The following is a 14,710-nucleotide window of genomic DNA, read 5'->3' on the forward strand; positions in this document are numbered from 1 at the left end:
TATGTATTCTACATTTCATATAATTTGAAATAACTGCATATGGATCATGAACTGAAAAGAGTCCCACTTTATCCCAAACTACTTTTGAACCAGTTAGTTACAAACGACCCAGTTTCATCAAGAGCCCCACGTGCCATAATTGCCGAAATATTTAGGGAAGAGTCGAACGTCTTTTCAAACTGAAACTTCCAATGTGATTAGACTTCTAGACTTCAAAAAGTATCGTTATACACTCAACCTTTACCTATTTAAATTGATTTGACCTTACCCTCTTATCTCAAATTTTTTCGAAAGATCAAAATTTCCAAAACCTCAAAACTCTCTCTATTTCTCTCAAATTTCTAAATTGATCAAATGGAAAACAGCCACGAGAATCCCAAAAACTCTGAAAACCCTTCCTCACCACCCAAAGAACCTTCACCCACCCAAACCCCCAAGAAATAGCATATCAAAATGATTGCATGGAACACAATGGATAGTAGAGAATAAGCTAAGAAATTGAGTGAGATGTTACAAGCCAGTCAAGTAGAAGAACCCTAAAAATCTGATGAGTCCTTCGAGTCTGCGACTGAGGGGGAAGAACCAGTTTCATCTTAAACCGAGCAAGTAACTTTTGGGTTAAAAATTTATGATGCTGCTTCTAAAATTGCTGAGAATCTTGAAAATAGGTTTGTGTTCGTTGGTACAATTGCTGGTGTAGAAACTGGTGGGTCTAAAAAAATTTGTGGTAAAAATAAAAAAAGAAAAAAAAGAGTGAGGATGTCGAAGTGGATGTGAGGGGAAAGGGAGAAGAAAGAATGGTTGGATTTCCTTCACCCACTCTTGTTGGTTTGACTGAAGAAGCTAGAGCAATGATTGTATTAAGTGAAGAGATTAGTGATAATGAGGAGACTATGAATGAAAGTATGAGGATAGAATCACAGGAGATAGGTGATAGTTCTGGTGATAGAAGTGCAACAGATGGGCTGGTTAGGTTAAGGAAACGGTTTCATGAACCAGTTCTTTCTCTTGCTAAAATAGACAAGAGTCCTGATCTCTTACAAAAGGTGTCAAATAGTTACAATCAAAAGAAGAAGAACAAAGTCGGAAAGACGGCAGGAAAGAGCATGGTTAGCACTAAGAGAAAGAGTGCTCCTTCTGTCCCTGTAGCAACTCCTCCCACAAGAGGAAGAACTACAAGGAGCCGTAAGAAGCAGAGTTAGGCCAATGTAAAAAGGGCCTTAGCTGAGAATGCTAAGAAAGTCGCTTAAAAAAAAGGCTGGAAAGCTAAGTGAAGTAGTCCAGATTGAAGAGATGAACCTGGTTCTTGAAGATGAATATGAGGATGTGGAAGTACCCACACCTAGTGCCAAAAAGAGAAAGACTTCTCAAAATAATTCTCGAGAAACAGAGGCTGAGGCTGAGTGCTCAATTGTGTCTAAAAGAACTAGGTCTGCCAAAAGGAGCAAGTAGGCTCAAATAGTGGAAGAAAATGGCTAAGGATGCTAAGAGAGACTCTCTCAAGTGTGAGCTTGCAAAGTAAAAGGAGAATATTGACAGTATTCTTCAAGATATGTTGAAACTGCTTCAAGCCAAGAACCAAGAACCTGGTCCTTCCCAGTTTTAAACCCTTCCTAAGCCTAGTTTGTAACCAGTAACCCAAGTGGGATATTTTTTGTTTTTCGCTCATGGTTCTATGTTTTTATTTCTTCTTATGCCTTGTGGTAGGATCTTATCACTCAATGAAATTCACTGCTTTTGCTCTAATTGTTTGTTGATATTTCTTAGATGGCTAATATCCTTAGATTGAAAAAGAGAAAATTGAATCCATGATTGCATTTGAAGTAGCCTCAGTGGCCATGAGTGATATCTGTTAAAATTTGGTTACTTACCTTAATTGTGCAACTTTTCGATGATGCCAAAAGGGGGAAGATAAAGTGCGCTTTTGCTATGGACTGTGATGTTTATAACCTAATGAACCTGGTCCTTGACGATTTATGACTTTAAATGAAAAGTGTTCTAACATTGTGTTGATATTGAGCTGAGTTGAAACAGGTTTCATGCTTATGAAAAGCACTGAGTTTGTCATCATCAAAAATGGGGAATTTGTTGACCTGAGTGATTTTGGTTTTGATGATTGACAAAGGAACACATGCATGAACCAGGTCCATGGACAGTGTACATAGGTAACGGGTAGAATCAAGCAAAAGGCATGCACGTGAAAGGGATAAGTATAAGTGGTTATTTCTGATAATCCCTGAACAAAAATGTTGCATATTTGATAAGGAGCAGGACTCCTTACTTGATGAGAACTCTGTCCAAGATAAGGAAAGAGTTAGAAGTTGAAGATAACTAGAACTCTTCCACCAAGGAAGAGTAAAGCATTAGACTTCTAGTTAATCCTTATTCTACTAACTCTATAAATATCAATTTTGTTCTTTTTTATAGGTGATGCACACATACTGAAGTTAAGCACAAATTGATAGCAAAATAGCAAGGCATTTTGTAAGCAATTCCTGTGAGATTTAAGAGTACGATCCTGAAGCTACACGAACCCGATTGAAGAACTAGCTCCATAAAAAGTTTTATGTGTCTTTCTTTATTTCTAGTTCAAAGTATGGTAGGCGTTTTGAGTTGTACCTTTCTCCTTTCTAAGAAGCAAATTGTACTAGGTACCTGAGTTGTATCTTTCAAGTTAGAGTTAACTTGAAGTAGTCGCAACAGCCTGTGGCGTGTTGCTATAAGGGTTAGAGTCAATCCTTAGGTATGCAACAAGTTGTAAATTCTAGTTGTATTGTTCAAGTTAGAGTTAACTTGAAGTAGTCATAACAACCCGTGACTGGTTGCTACAAGGGTTAGAGGTAATCCTTAAGTTTGCAAGAGTTTGTAAACTTTGTTGTTGGCTTAGAGTTGTAGTGAAGTGTATGGGAAAAATTCTATTGGGTAGTAGGTCGTGATTTTTTAACCTTTTGAGCCGGGTGTTTTTCACGTAAAATCTTTTGTGTTCTTTACTTTCTGCATTATTTGTTTCGCAACTGTGGTGTAAGAAACGTATAGAAGAACCAGGTCCATCGATAATTCAGTACTCACGAAAATTGGGCACCACACAAATTAACCCTCTCTTGTGTGGTTTTGAAGTATAAAAACATCATCTTCAATACGAGGGGGAAGTTCCCAATCAAAGCTGTGAAGAAGTTGAGCTAGTGCAAGCTCAGTATTCGCGCTAGCAAATGCAATGCCAGGACATATTCTTCTACCTACCCCGAAAGGCACGAGCTCAAAATCTTGCCCTTTGAAATCAATGTTGCTGTCAATAAATCTCTATGGTCCAAATACATCAGGATTTTCCCAAGTATCTGGATCCTTCTCTATCGCCCACGCGTTGATGAAAAATCTTGTCTTGGGAGGCATAATATACCCCTCTATGGTGATTTCTTCAGTGGACTCTCTTGGAATTAATAATGGATCAGGAGGATGCAACCGAAAGACTTCTTTTATGATAGCTTTGATGTAATTCAACTGAGGCAGATCGATTTCTGATACGAAGCTTCTTTTTCCCACAACACTTCTCACCTCTGCTTGTGCACTTTCCATTGCTTTTGGATTCATCAGCAGCTCCGTCATTGCCCAATCCAATGTAATAAATGTTGAATCCGTTCCTGCAGCAAACATGTTCTGCAATTAGAACAAGAAAAGTTACTACTGTTGTTTTTGCCTTTCACAGATGTTGAACTTAAAGACACTAAACAATGAACTATGAAAGTAATGCTAATACTTTCTTTCTCTGTTTCATTTTATATGACATAGTTTGAGGGAGCATGAAATCTTAGACAGAGAAGAAAAACTTTCGATACTTGTAGTCCTAAATATACCATAACATTTGAGTGGCTATATATTATACGTTTGAAACTTTTAGTCTTAAACATGTCATAAGATTTGTATAAAAGCTTGTCATTTAGGTAAAATGAGAAGTGCAAGTCAGATTGTATCCGAATTTACAAAGTTATCCTCTTTGAAACGAATTAATAAGGAAATAATGTCATTCTTCTTGAAATGGAAGGACTTTTGTTTCTAATGAAATCCTGACTTACCAAGATGATTGCTTTAACGTTTTCCATTGTAATGGGTGCTTCAAGATCGGCTCTGTTGTATTTCAATTAAAACATCAACAATGTCCTTATGATCTTCATATTTCCAGATCTAATGTGGTCCTCCATTATCTCATCAAGAAGCTTGTCAAAGCGCCTGGATGTGTCTTCTAGTCTTGATTTCAGTCCTGTTAATCTGTGAATAATTGATTCTATGGAAGGAAAGAAATCACCAATAATTAATCCGCCTAAAAGTTCTTGGAATTCTTCAAGCAACTTATGATGAAACCCGTGGCGTTCATAATCTCCACCTGTGAATAGCTTCCCAAATGCAACACGACAAATAACATCATTTGCATACAGAGCTAGCATTTTACTTAAGTTAGTGGTGGTTCCAGGATATGATTCTGCAACCCGATGAACAAGACGAGCAACTTCCTCTACTCTAACAATTGAAAAAAATTGGACTCGCTTTGTGCTGAGTAGCTCAAGTATGCAAATCTTGCGCATCTGCCTCCAGTAGGAACCATAGGGTTTGTTAGGATCGGGAATCCGGGTAGTGCAAAATTTTGCAAAACAATGGTATAATAACAATAACAAAGACAATGAAAGTTGATAACAACGACAATTAAAGTAGATAAAGAAGACACAAATTTAACGTGGTTCGGTCAAAGTGACCTACGTCCACAAGCGGAGAGGAGCAATTTACTATAATAATAAGAGTGTAAAAGAGAGTACAAAATTAGAGTAAACACTCTAATTAATCCCAAATACCCTAAGAGAATAACCTCACAAGATCACTCCAAAGAAAGGGTTCACACAAGTGCTTCCCAACACTAACTCTCATACAAAACACTCTTAATAAAGGAAGAAAGGAAGAAACAAGAATTGGAGACAAGTCTTGTTGGTGTGTCTAAAATGAACTAATGACCTTCCCTTTTATAGGCAAAAAAGTCTTGGCCTCTTAGGTATAAAAGAAGAGATACAACTTGTGCAAATGATGTCCAACACACAATGCAATATTTTTGGGTCCCAAAGAATATTGCCAATAAAGTCTACACTTTGCAAAGATGCTTATACTTATGTGAGATGGACTCCATTAGCCAAAATATTGGCCATAATTATAGATCTCCACCTTGGCCTAATTTTGGTTGATATAGTAAATTTTCTCCACCTTCTCCGCAAAAGCCCCAATGGGCATATGTCAAAATTTAATGCCATCAAAATTAGACAAGTTGTCTGATACAGAAACTATAGTAAGGCCTATAACAGTGGATCCCAATAAAGTATACAAAGAACCAGATCTGTGTGCTTTCATGATCACAAGAGCACCATGAGAAACTTTCAGAACTCCACCTTCACCTGTGTACTTGCACCCAAGAAATTCTAGAGTGCCCAAAGAGATAAGATTTTTCTTCAAGTCAGGAACATGTCTAACATCAGTGAGAATTCTCACTACACCATCGTGCATTTTGATTCGGACTGTACCTTTTCCAAAAACTTTGCAGGCAACATTTTTGCCCATCAAGACAACTCCACCTGCAACTAAATCATATGTAGAAAACAAGTCTCTGCTAGGACACATATGATATGAACAACTAGAATCTAAAATCCATTCATTGTCTAATCTGAAACTAGTTTCAGTTGCTAAAAATATAGTTCCCTCAATCTCATCAGTTGCTACATTAGCTTCGGCGGTGTCAGCATTTTTGTGCTCAATTTTTCTTTTTTTATGCTTTTCTTTATTTTTCAATTTATAGCATTCAGAGATATTGTGACCTTTCTTATGACAATAGCGACACTGTAAATTATTATATCTGGATATGGAGTCAGATTTTCCCCTAACAAACAAGCCAACTTCCGCTTGAGTTCCACTAGCTTCCCCAGTAATATCACTATCTATCTGTTCTTTTGATTTTAAGATAGATTTAATATCCTTATAAGAGATATTATCCTTTGCATAAAGCATAGTATCTCTTATATGCTTAAAAGATGGGGGTAGAGAACAAAGCAGTAACACGGCTTGATCCTCATTTTTAATTTCAGCATCTATATTACTCAAATCCATAAGAATGGAATCAAAAGTGTCAAGATGAGAGAGAATAGAGGTACCTTCACCCATACGAATTGTATAAAGCTTCTGCTTCAGGTAATGTCTATTTTCTACCGTCCTCTTCATATATAAGGTTTTCAATTTTTCCCACATGCCTTTATCTATGGTTTCTACAGAAACTTCACGTAAAACCTCATTTGAGAGATTTAAAATGATACCTGCTTTTGCCTTTTTGTCTATGATGGCAAACTCCTCGTCCGTCATTTTATCCGACTTCTTCTCCTTTCCTTGCAACGCCAAGTCTAAGCCATCCTGAATTAGGATAGCTTCCATCTTTAATTGCCACATTCCGAAGTTTGCACTTCGGTCAAATTTCTCAACATAGGTCTTTGTTAGAGTCATTTTTGGCTATTGAAACTAACCCAGTTAGATCCGGCTCTGATACCAATTTGTTAGGATCGGGAATCCGGGTAATACAGAATTTTGCAAAATAACGATATAATGATAATAACAAAGACAATGGAAGTTGATAACAACGACAATTAAAGTAGATAAAGAAGACACAAATTTAATGTGGTTCGGTCAAAGTAACCTACGTCCACAAGCAGAGAGGAGCAATTTACTATAATAATAAGAGTGCAAAAGAGAGTACAAAATTAGAGTAAACACTCTAATTAATCCCAAATACCCTAAGAGAATAACCTCACAAGATCACTCTAAAGAAAGGGTTCACACAAGTGCTTCCCAACACTAACTCTCATACAAAGCACTCTTAATAAAGGAAGAAAGGAAGAAACAAGAATTGAAGACAAGTCTTGTTGGTGTGTCTAAAATGAACTAATGACCTTCCCTTTTATAGGCAAAAAGTCTTGGCCTCTTAGGTGTAAAAGAAGAGATATAACTTGTGCAAATGATATCCAACACACAATGCAATATTTTTGGGTACCAAAGAATATTGCCAACAAAGTCTACACTTTGCAAAGATGCTTATGCTTATGTGAGATGGACTCCATTAGCCAAAATATTGGCCATAATTACAGGGTGCAAAGCCAATGTCAGTGCAGTTGTACAATAGGTGTTTAGCTGAATATATCTGAGGCCGACTTACAATAGCAAGATCATGAGTCCTGATTACTTCTTTAGCGATCTTTGCTGATGACAATACTACTGTTGGTATCTCGCCTAGCTTCAGATACATAATGGGGCCTAACTTCTTTGCAAGACAGTGAAGGGACTTGTGAGTTGCATTTCCTAGTTGATGGAGGTTGCCAATGATGGGTAATTTCAGAGGGCTAGGGGGGAGTTTGATATCTCTTTTCTTGTTAAACAGAAACCTCAGAGCAAGTGCAAGGATGATTGATACAAAAAGTAATAGTTGAAAGTTTGTCTCAAGCTGTTGGAGGAAAGACATTGGAGCTTTCAACAAAGTTTGCAGTTGTAATCCCATTTGTTTTATCAAGGACATTAGCCTGCATAATTTAAATCTTGAGTCTGAACTTTTTGAGTGGTGATGTTAAGGCATCCATTCATTAAAATAGGTAATGCTCAGTCCACTAATCTCCTTGGCATCAAACATGATAGTTTACACTTTTTTTCCTGTAATGATGCTGGAATTTATATTTGTTTACCCGAAAAAAGGATAGAGTTGAATTTATACGAATTATTATACAAAACCCAAAAAAGGATTATCTCTATATGAATATCAGTATATTTTTCACTGTGAATATCAATAATATGAGAGTGTATGAATGCCTTAATGTTGGGTCCCTTTACAGAAATAGTAGATATCCCTCTTATAGTGGAGGAATCTTACTTTAGATATAATTAAAAATACATAGTGGGGATCCCATGATAGATTAGCTTTTCCCTAATTCCCGGCAAAATTCTCTCCCTTAGTGTGGTTGTAACTGCTCTTATCTCTTGGCTCGATCTTGGTCGGATTTGGTATTGGTCGATTTCCAGATTTAGAGCTCGATATTAACTTGAGCTTGATATTGACTCGAGCTCAATATTGACTCGGGGCTCGGTATCGAATCGGGCTTGATATTGGTTGGTCTCTGGCTCTTAAGCTCGATGACATCGCTTCACTTCATAGTTCGATTTGGACTCGAGCTCGGTAATGACTTTGAGCTCGGTATTTGATCGGTCCTAGAAATTTGAGCTTGGTAACCTAGATTTAGATCTCATCTCGATATTATGAAGATGACCTTTGGTCCATTATGTTCCAATCTTGACTAATCATATGAAGGTCGAAACCAATTTTGACGGTATACAGATAATTCCCTCGTTTCTCGGAAAAAATGTGGCGAGAAACGACATGATTTTCCAACGGTATGACTAGATATACACTGACGTTTGCATCGAGCCCGACCATGTCGTACATGATAGATGTCCCGTTGGTTCAGTTACCAAGGCATTAAATGCATGTCAGACGATGGTCGGCCATTGCTGATATTGAACCGTCATTGCCAACCCTATAAATAGCTCCTCTTTTTACCACTTTTTACTTTTACATCTCCAATTTCCAAATTTTCTAAGTTCTTTTTCACATCTTCTGAGTTTTTCATCTGTAAATCTGTGATTTTGACTGCAAAATCCCTCTTCAGAATACCAAATCTTGTCATCTTCCTCTATCTTCAATCTTCAAATCCAAATGGCAAAAACGTCAAAAACCGTTCCTAAAAAAGAAAAAGCTTCTTTTTCGCGGCCCGCCGGTGATAAAACACAGGTGGAGCCACGACCTGAGGAGTGTGTTCCCGGGAGGTGTGTTCTTACCTCTAATTTTAAAATCGACAAAGCCTCACCGGTTCCCGGTCGATGCGAGCCAGTATCGAGGTATATGTGCTCGATAATCGAGGGACATCATAAACAGTTGAGGAAAGATTGCAACTAGGAGAACAAAGAAGTGATAATCCCGGCTCCCCAAGTAAGATATTACTACTCATGTGAAAGGGTTTTTAAGTGTTTATACTTACCCTTTCACATTGGGCCCACTCGACCCAGTTATCATCGATTTTTGCCACCAATACCAAATAACCCTAGGCCAAATCCATCCTTCTTTTTGGCGGATCGTTATTCTGATGCGCTTCTTTGTGAAGAAAGTCAAGGGGATGCCTTTCACCCTCGACCACCTCATTAGATTGTATAGCCCCCACCTCTATCGAGGTGGGTTAATAAAACTCCAGTGTCGGGCTAACAAAGTGTTATTTTCGAGCATAGACGAGGACAAGGACTGAAGCTGGATGGGAAGGTTCATTCGAGTGAAGACTTCCGACCTAATCCCGGCTGAGAAGATGCCATTTCCCGAGGAATGGAACATGAAGCGTAAGTATAATTCTACTGTTAGCTCCTATTGTTTTGCTCCTTCGTTTCTTTCTCACCGATATCCTTTTCCATGATGTAGTGGTTGCTTGGATGCCCGGTGCTATTCCTAACCTTGAGAGCTGGGTATGGGACCTAGCTTCAACCTCCACATAAGTCGAGCGCTCGTGGCGCGACTTATCAAAGGGCCGATGAGAGGCTAAAGTTCATAGTAAGCCTCTTTCCCATGTCTTCGATGATTCGAACAAAATGTCTTTTTATACTTAACCAATTTTCTTGTGTGTAGGCTTGGGTAAAGATGCGGTTATGAGGCCCCCGTCTGGCGAGGAAGAGACTTCAGCCCCGATTCCGAAACCGGCGAAGGACAACAAGAGAAAAATGGCTTCTACTTTCGAGGATCCAAAACTTAAGACAAGGACGACTCGTAAGCCGAGGAAGAATACCATCCTTTTGACTGAAGAATCAGTTCGACATCTAAGGGATAAAGACAAAGAAGAAGAAGAAGAAAATGATGGGTCCATACTGGTGGCCCGAGTGAAGAAAACCATCAATGCCCCAAAGGTAGCTGGCTCGATGGTGGTTGATGAGGCTCCGTCTCGAACTGAGGGGATATGGGAGAAGGACTCGGGCAAAGTCCTCGAGTCATTGGAGATCGAGGATGCCTCCCACCGAAGTTAACAAACGGTGGGTATATCTGAAGGGGCCGGCCCTGAAGCTCTTCGAATTGAGGAGAACGCCCCAAGCGACTCGCTTGGGGAAATAGTAATCGGAGACTCGCCTACTCTCCCTGCTTTTATTGAAGGGGAAATTCGGGAAGCCAGAGCTTTGGGGACCCTCGAGGTAGATGGGGCCCATGAGGGAGAGGACCCCTTTCGTGATTTGTTTACCGGTATCGAGGATGTTGCCGGCCCGAGTGATGCGTCGGGTCTTTTCTTCGAGGTTCAACGAGCCCTAAATCGGGTAAGTTTCGATTCCTTTTGTTGATGTCATATTTTTCCATTTTCTGCCTAAATTTTTCTCTTTTTCGTATAGGCTTTAGCTCTTCATCAAGAGGAGCTTTCCAAGTCTCGGGCAGAGCTGAGCCGACGTGAGGCCGACTTCCGAGGGCTTTCGGATGAGAGAAATGCCCTCAAACTTCTTAGTAGGTAGAAAGAGGAAGAGATCAAAGATTTTCGAGCCGAGTTGGCCAAGGCTCACCAAGATCAGACAAACCTGATCGAGTAGGTAATGAAAATTTTAAAAGCTCATGGACAAACCTTATCACAGCTGCAACAGAAGATCGAGAGGATCGAGCAGTTTCGTGAGGAGGTCGACATGATAAAGGCAGAGTCCTTGGGATAGAAAGAAGATATGGACCATCTTGCTGTAGAGAAAGAAACCGCTCGAGCTCAATTATCATCGGTCGAAAGTCAACTTCAAGGCATGAAGGAGAAGAGCTCGGCTCAAGTAAGAAAAATAGAGGAGCTCGAAGATCTGTTGGCTTCCGAATTTGCCAAGGTCGAGAAAGCAAAGGTCGAGGCAGATGCAATCGTGGCTGTCTATCGGGCCGATGCTGAAGCCGCCCAAGTGCAAGCGAGAGAGGCAGCCGAGACCGCTCAAACTCGAGCACATTGGGTTGCTGAACTCGCCAAATGACAATCTCTGAGGGAAACCCTCGAGGAGATCCATGCTCGAGGTTTTGATCTTACTGAATAGATACTAAAGGCCAAAGAACTTGAAGCTGATGCTGGAGCCCTAGCTTCCGATGATGATGATGATGATGAGATCAAGAGTGGGTCTGAGAGCGGGGAGGAGCCCGATGGAGAAGAGACTGCCCCAGAGATAATCAGGAAACTTAGGGTTTTTTCTATTTTGATCTTTTTGTGTAGGGTCCGGATAGGACCTTGTAATACTTTTATATATATAAAGATCTTTTTCCTTTACCGACTTGTCTTTATCTTATTCTTTGCCTTATGAAGATTTTGTTTCATTCATGCCTTATGAAAGTTTTCATAAGTTCGAGGCTTTAGGTAATTTGATCGAAGTCGGACCTTGTAGTGTTTATAACCGAGTGAGTGTTTGCTCGAATCCGAAGTAATGTAGCCCGTAGGCCTTATGGTCAAGTGAGAGTTTTGCTCGAACTCAAAGTGATGTAGCCCTTAGGCTTAATAGTCGAGTGAGTGTTTGCTCAAACTTAAAGTAATGTAGCTCGTAGGCTTAGTGGTCGAGTGAGTGATTGCTCGAACTCGAAGTGAGAGTCGCCCTTAGGCTTTGTAGTCGAGTGAGTGATTGCTCGAACTCAAAGTAAGAGTAGCCCTTAGACTTAATAGTCGAGTGAGTGTTTGCTTGAACTCGAAGTAATTTAGCTCGTAGGCTTAGTAGTTGAGTGAGTGTTTGCTCAAACTCGAAGTAATGTAGCCAGTAGGCTTTATGGTCGAGTAAGAGTTTTGCTCGAACTCAAAGTGATGTAATCTTTAGGCTTAATAGTCGAGTGGGTGTTTGCTCGAACTCGAAGTAATGTAGCCCGTAGGCTTAGTGGTCGAGTGAGTGATTGATCAAACTCGAAGTGAGAGTAGCCCTTAGGCTTAGTAGTCGAGTGAGTGATTGCTCGAACTCGAAGTAAGAGTAGCCCTTAGGCTTAATAGTCGATTGAGTGTTTGCTTGAACTCGAAGTAATGTAGCCTGTAGGCTTAGTAGTTGAGTGAGTGTTTGCTTGAACTCGAAGTAATGTAGCGCGTAGGCTTTATGATCGAGTGAGTGATTGCTCGAACTCGAAGTGAGAGTAGCCCTTAGGCTTTACGGTCGAGTGAGTGTTTGCTCGAACTCTAAGTAATGTAGCCCTTAGGCTTAATAATCGAGTGAGTGTTTGCTCGAACTCGAAGTAATGTAGCCCGTAGGCTTAATGGTTGAGTGAGTGATTTCTTAAACTCGAAGTGAGAGTAGCCCTTAGTCTTAGTAGTCGATTAGTGATTGTTCGAACTCGAAGTAAGAGTAGCCCTTAGGCTTAATAGTCGTGTGAGTGTTTGCTCGAACTCGAAGTAATGTTGACCGTAGGCTTAGTAGTCGAGTGAGTGTTTGCTCAAACTGGAAGTAATGTAGCCCGTAGGCTTTATGGTTGAGTGAGAGTGTTGCTCGAACTCGAAGTTATGTAGCCCTTAGGCTTATGTGGGGCTTGATTTCGTTGATTTTTCGGTTGGCACTCCCTGATTTATGGGGTAATGGTCGGCCCTTAAGCCTGTTTGTATAATAGATCACGAAGTAGAGGATGGATTATGAGATATGAGATATCGGTAAAGAAGAAATTTCTCTTTATGTCATTATACATGTGTTCATGTTTTGTAACAGCGATCGAGCAAACTACACGAGCATGGTTCGTTTTGACCATTTAGCTCTTACAATTTTCCTATCGAAACCCTGTTGTCATGAAGTAACTTCCTTGCATTGAACTTGATACATTTGAGGGTAATGCCCCCCAGTATCCAATATTGATTGTAAAGAGGCCTCAGATACTGTTGAATTGTTCTAAGTTAGCACGATCAATGGCTTCCTCATTAAAAACCTTGCCGAAAAACCCATTTGGGACAAAACCGGTCTATGGGAAAAAGAGTGCAATGCGTGCTTTCAGGCCTAAAGGCTTTGAGTTGAATACTCCATCCCCGTTTCTGGTCGAACACCTGCAAGGGTTAATTTTGAAATATAAATGAACATAAGAGGGTCGTACCTTAACAGTAGTATCGTTTTAGGTGCGACACATTCCAATTGCTTGGTAGTTGTTTGCCGTTTATTACACCGAGCTTGTAGGATCCTTTTCTGATGATTTTGAGAACCTGATACGGTCCTTCCCAGTTCAGACCCAGTTTTCCATCATTTGAATTTCGGGTGTTGAGGGTGACTTTTCTTAGCACTAAATCCCTGATTTTAAAATATCAAAGATTGGTTCTTCGATTATAATAACTTTAGATCCGCTATTTTTGGGCGGCTAATCGGACGAGAGATGCTTCTCGTTTTTCGTCCAATAATTCTAGGCTCGTGTTCATTGTCTTTTTATTCGACTCATTTGTTGCATACCGAAATATGACGCTAGGTTCTCCGACCTCAACCGGGATAAGAGCTTCGGCGCCATAAACCAACGAGAATGGTGTTGCTTCGGCACCGGATTTTGATGTCGTGTGGTATGCCCATAGGACTTCGGGTAGTATTTCTATCCATTTTCCTTTAGCGTTGGTTAATCTTTTCTTAAGATTTTGGATGATGGTTTTGTTGGTCGATTCGGTTTGTCCGTTCCCACTGGGATGATAAGTTCCTTTTGATTTTGTGGTCCTAGAGAAATTTAGCTACTTTACTGCCGATTAATTTCTTTCCATTATCATATACAATTTCGAATGGCATCCCGAACCGACATATGATGTGGTCCCAAAAGAAGTCTATTACTTCATTTTCTCAGACTTTCTCGAAAGCCTATGCTTCAACTCACTTAGAGAAATAATCAGTCATAAACCAAATAAACTGAGCCTTACCTGGGGTCGATGGGAGGGGGACGACGATGTCCATTCCCCATTTCATGAAGGGCCATGGAGATAGGACCGAGTGGAGAAGTTCCTCGGGTTAATGAATCATGGGCGCATGTCTTTGGCATTTGTCACATTTTCGAACGAACTCCCTTGCATCCTTGTTCATATCGGTCCAATAATACCCTGCTCTGATTATTTTGTGGACCAATGAATCGGCACCAGAATGATTCCCACAAGTGCCCTCGTGAATCTCATGTAGGATGTAGTTGGTATCTCTCGGTCGCAAACATATTGCCAGTGGACCACCAAAGGTCCTTCAAAACAGTGTTCCATCATTGGATAAGGTGAACCGTGCAGCTTTTGTGCGTAGAGCCCTCGATTCCTTTGGATTCGATGGAAGTTTCCCGTTCTTGAAGTACTATATATATTTGTTTCTCCAATCCCAGGTTAGACTTGTGGAGTTTATCTCGACATGACCTTCTTCGATTACCGATTTCATGAGTTGTACGACAGTCCCCGAGTTGAGTTCGTCATCCTCGACCGACGAACCTAAGTTCGCAAGAGCGTCGGCTTCACTGTTCTACTCTCGAAGTATATATTGCAAAGTCCATTCTTTGAATCGATGTAGAGTCACTTGTAATTTATCCAAGTACCTCTGCATTCGATCTTCTTGGACTTCAAAAGTCCCTTTGACTTGATTTACCACGAGGATGGAATCACATTTAGCCTCTATGACCTCGGCCCCCAAACTTCTAGATAGTTCGAGACCTGCAATCACG

At 40.2% G+C, this 14,710-nt stretch overlaps 1 pseudogene; it reads right to left on the reverse strand.

Annotated features, from left to right (window-relative positions):
• Positions 1–3,090: 3,090 nt before the first annotated feature.
• On the reverse strand, positions 3,091–7,531 carry LOC104121069 (cytochrome P450 71AP13-like; annotated as a pseudogene).
• Between the last annotated feature and the right edge of the window lie 7,179 nt (positions 7,532–14,710).

The sequence above is a fragment of the Nicotiana tomentosiformis genome, chromosome 6, assembly GCF_000390325.3.
Source record: "Nicotiana tomentosiformis chromosome 6, ASM39032v3, whole genome shotgun sequence".
NCBI classification, from domain to species: Eukaryota; Viridiplantae; Streptophyta; class Magnoliopsida; order Solanales; family Solanaceae; genus Nicotiana; species Nicotiana tomentosiformis.